The sequence below is a fragment of the Oncorhynchus gorbuscha genome, linkage group LG13, assembly GCF_021184085.1.
Source record: "Oncorhynchus gorbuscha isolate QuinsamMale2020 ecotype Even-year linkage group LG13, OgorEven_v1.0, whole genome shotgun sequence".
Lineage (NCBI taxonomy): Eukaryota > Metazoa > Chordata > Actinopteri > Salmoniformes > Salmonidae > Oncorhynchus > Oncorhynchus gorbuscha.
In genome coordinates this window covers 102,172,248-102,177,247 of record NC_060185.1, presented here as the reverse complement: position 1 = coordinate 102,177,247, position 5,000 = coordinate 102,172,248, and positions in this window count along the sequence as shown.

The window sequence follows — 5,000 nt, the reverse complement described above, 5'->3', positions numbered from 1 at the left end:
AACTCCAATTTCTTACCTGTACCAGGTTATCCGCCATCTATTATCCTGCGGGGCATGATGCCCCTGACTCTCTTTCCTATGAACAGTCTACCAACCTGGTACTGGGTAGATGCACCACCACTCGTTCTTGGTGTGCGGATGTCGCCCCTGGTTCCTTACCTAACCACTCGATTCTACTCTCCAACCCGCTATGGAGAGTATTACTTGTGGCTCAACCTTCCCTTTCCCATGCCCAAGCTGTGGAGTGTCCTACTTCAATCATGGCTTCAACGCCCCCGCATGCCCGGGGGCCAACTATCATGTTGTACCATAGGCCAAGTCCTATGGACCTCCTAGCACGCTAGGGCTGCGTTCTATTGGGCCTCCCAGCGAACTAGGGTTGCGTTCGAGTATAGGTTCAGGTTCTGGGAGTATCGGCGCGGAATAGGGTAGGACCAGGGGGGTGGCAGCGAAGGCGCCCCCACCATCTGGGAGTACCTACGATGGTCGCCCACCGAGACTAGGGATGGTTATCCTCGCTCTCACCATCCGAGTCCGCTGCTCCCCCTCCCACTCTATAGAAGTCCCTCAGGATATCCAGGGAGTATAGGAGAGTCCTACGGCTGAACAACCTGGCCAGTCGCCCCATCCCGCTACCAGTCACCCCCAAGGCACGTAGTAGCCGACTGTTGCCAGCCGGCCATTTGCCTCGGGCTCCCAGTGGAAAGCCAAATACTTTCACCTTTACCACCTCTAGGGCAGTCATAACGTAGGGAATAATCGGGGTGTACCTCGCGACTTTCTCGGCAGTCGCTGACCTGAGAGTGTCAAAGGCCAGTTCGTACCGCACAGTAACGTCCACCACCAAAGCATTACCATTTTTCACGAACACCAGGTCTGGGCGCCGCAGTGCCCCAGCAGGGGTCCTGCAGCACATTTCGCTGATGACCTTCCATCCGGCGCTTTCGGCTTCACTTGCTAACAGCGCACACAGCTTATGATGCCTCCGGATGCGGCTCTCCTTGACTGCTGTGCACTGCCCGAGAATGTGCGAGCAGGATTCAGTTCCCAGTAGGCAGTGGCGGCAGACAACCGGTTTGTCTTTCCTGCCCCTGGCCAACGCCTCACGAGTCGGATATACATTGGCCCTCAGCTGGAGACCTGCAATATAGTGGCGCTCTCTGGATCCTAATGTTTCAGGATTTGCCACCCAGTGATTGCTGTTTCTGTCCCTGCCAAAGATCTGCACTCCGACTCCTTGCGATGTCAGGTTTTGCCATCTTAGGAACTCTGCTCCTCTCCAGTCTGGGGTGACTAGAGATTTCGGCCTCACCGAGCCGGCAGGGATCGTGTTGAGCGCAGTATCCTCTGTCCCTCCGCATATGGAGGGTAGGTCTGCCTCTTTCCCACCGGCTCTCCGCCACATCCCGAGATACTCCCCTCGCTCAACTGTCTTGCGGGTTACTACTCGCGTTATGGCATCCTGGGAGTGCCACAAGCGGTAGACCCTTCTGGCCTGGATTGACGGTATCTGACAAGCCAGTCTACCTATACCAAGCCCGCCGTCTTGGCCCTTAGCGTAGAGCAACCCATCACAGGTGCACTGTGGGAGGTGGAGCCACCCCTTCACAGCCCTTCTTATCATAGCGTCAAGTACGTTCAGGATTTTTGGCCCCAGCCCGCCATGATCCGCATGATACACCATCCTCGGTATTGCGTAGGTACTCAATATCCTCACCTTCTGTGAAGGCTTTAGCGACGATCGCCCAATCGAACTAATCCATTTCTGGAGTCGTTCAACAGGTTCTGGTTCCATAATGCCATACCACGGGCTCACCCTCAGGCCCAGGTATGCGACTGACTCCCCTGGCCCGACCATGTGTAGGTCTTCTCCACACATTATCCAGGGTTTACAGGGGTTTATCCGCCGCTCTTTCCCGACCGTACGAGAGAGGAACCCATGGCACTTCTTGGGCTGAATTCTCAGCCCAGTCAGTCGACAGAACTCCTCCAGAATCAGGATATTAAGCGCCATGCCTTCCCAAGAACTGCTCACCAGGACCAGATCATCAGCGAATGCCAGGGTTGTGATCTGCTGATCATCCATTCTGTACCCCGTGCCGTAGCGTTCCAAGGTGTTGATCATTGGGTCAAGGGCTAAGTTGAACAAGAGGGGACATTGGGTCCCCCTGCTTGACCCCTACCCTCACGTCAATAGGAGTGGACAACTTTCCATTGACTGTAATTGTGGTCGAGATATCGGTGTACGAGTCACCTACGATTCCGATGATATGTTCATCGAGCCCTCTCTGCCTGAGCACCTCCAAGATGTGCGCATGGCTCACAGAGTCAAACGCACGTGCAAAGTCCACCAACACCACGGCTAGCGTCTCGCCACTCGCCCTACTCCGCTTGATTAGACCTCCCCAAGATCATCAAGTTTTCCGAGCACCCAGGTGAGGATATGAATCCTCTCTGTCGCGGGTTAATGGGACACGCCCGCGCCAGCCTGTGCGTCAGAATGCGAGAGTATAGCCTCAAGACCATAGACCCAATCGTGAGAGGTCTCCACCCAGCCGTCTGGGTGAGTACAATTGGGTCGTCGGACTTGGGTATCAAAGTAGTCCTGCATTTCTTGAAGGGCCCCGGCAGGGTGCCCGCTGTCAACCATATGGAAAAGATCCCTGCCAATTTCGCACCAGTGGGGTCCCAGTTGAGCAGCGCTGTTTTGGTTACCCCATCCGGACCAGCTGCTGACCCTTTCTTTATCGCTCCAAGGTTTTCGCATACTTCTCTTGCCGATATGAGTGACCGGAACTCCCCGCAGTCAGCCTCACCCGCCGCGCAGAACTGGCCAAGACCATGGTAGTCCTCAGTCACCTCCCACCGCCTTTCAAATGCCGTAGCAATCTCAGGTTGGGGAGAGGCAACCCGGTCCGCCCCATCACCATCAAGGATAAGTTTTGCGAGCCTTGCCTGGTTGTTCTTGAACAACTCCTGCCTTCTCCTGTACTCACTTCGCCTCGCAATCTTTCTCCTTTCATTCAGTGATGTTGGCTTGCGTTCACTCGGCGGGCTCGGCCGACAGGGGGACCCCGATATCCCCGTCAACAATCGCAGCAGCTCCAGGGCGGACGTGTTGAGCAAGGCTGGATCTTGCTCCACCCCCCTTAGGGATAATGTGACAGCACCAATCTGGACACCATCCTTGGTAGCACCCCCGTTCACTGCTTCCCGAAGGAGTCCGCGAAGAGCGCTCGGGGACGTTAATGGTGTCATCGGTTTGGACAGCATTACGATCAGATCGCTCTCATCGTTCGCCTCCTTCGGTTTGTCACTTTGTTTACTCCCTGGTCTCACACCACGTCTTTTCTGCCTCACCTGCTCCGCGGTCTTTCCTGATCCCAGGCGGTCCGCAATGCACTTGTTAATCTTTCTGTGCCCCACCAGTTCTTTACTCATTCTTAACACCTCTTCTACTTCCCAATCGCTCCATTTTCTGTCTGTTTCCCACTTTTCCCTTTCTTTTGCGTTCTTTACTCTCTCCTTCTCTAGCCAGTCTTGATGTGTTGGTGTCTCTTGTGTTGGGTAAGTCCCATAGCCGTAGCAAACTTTTCGGGGCAGTGTCCACAGCCGTGGTCACCAACCGTTCTACTCCCACTCTCCTCCGCTCCCCTACACTTAGGGACATGGCAGGAGATGGAGTGGCTGTTTTTACTGGACTTCCCGCAAACACTACACCCATACACCACTGAAACCGTCGGATGAACCACCTTGTAGTGTTTCACTGTCTCCCGATGGCTCCAGTGGCTTGTCACAGAGTCTACATCTCAGGCCACAGACAGGGAGCTCTATACGCAGGGTACTTCCACCAGCCTTGACTATTGAGTAGCTGGTTAGGGCACTATCAACTGCATGAGCTGGTTGTGGTGGCTGCACGACATTTTTACCCCGGTCCCTCGCTTTTGGGGTAGGTGTCTTTGATTTGCCGACACACTGAGGCGCCACCGAACCCACGTCCTCCTTCCCTGTCAGGTCATTAGGGGGATCTGGGTCCGGGGCATGAGACTTATCCTGATAGGATGTGTTTTCGCAAATTACTATTTTGCGGGGAGGAGAGCGACTCTCCCCCCCTGGGTCCGGAAATCCACAACCCTTCTTTTACCAAGCAATGCTTGGATTTTCTCTTTCGCTTCCCTTTTTCGCTCAATTGAACTGTTTTTACTTCTCGCTTCCGCACAACTTTTCCTCGCACCTCCAAGCTTTGCTCCTCACTACCATGCCCTTGGAGTAGCACGCGTGGGTCCAGGTTTTGTATCCCAGTTTGGACCCTCTGGGTTGGGAAATGTTTCGAATTCATATCCCTGGTTGTTCAGTGGCTAGGATTCAGTCAAGTTTCCTTGAACCAATCACTCACTCTCATTCAACCTACCATACGCCCCGGTGAACGCTTCGGTGTTGGGGGCTGGTTCCATGACACGCGAATGGTAGAGTTTAGGTTTCCTAGTGTAGAAGCTCCATCTTTCAAAGAGCACCCCTAGTAGTCTCCTACCAGGCCTCGGATGATGATCCCTGTCTTATCATCCGAGTGCACCGTCCCCATATTCACCCAACAGAGATCCGATCGGACCTCCAGGGAGCACAGGAGAGTCCTTTTTTCCGCCACGAGTGGCAGACGCTTCTCTTCACTGTTACTCACCCCAAACTCGCATCATCATACCAGTCCCTCCAACTCCGGCGTTCGGAGTAGGTTTCCTGATCAAATATATGACCGAGTCTAGGTTCCTTAGTGTAGAAGCTCCATCTGTCAAAGAGCACCCCTGGTAGTTTCCTACCAGGCCTCGGACGATGATCACCTTGCCCCTATCATCCGAGTGCACCGTAACCATACTCACTCTGTAGAGATCCTGAAGGACCTCCAGGGAGCACAGGAGAGCCCTTTTTCTGCCACTAGTGGCAGACGCTTCTCTCTACTGTTACTCACCCTCATGTTTTGATCAATCTACCATTCCCCTGCGAAC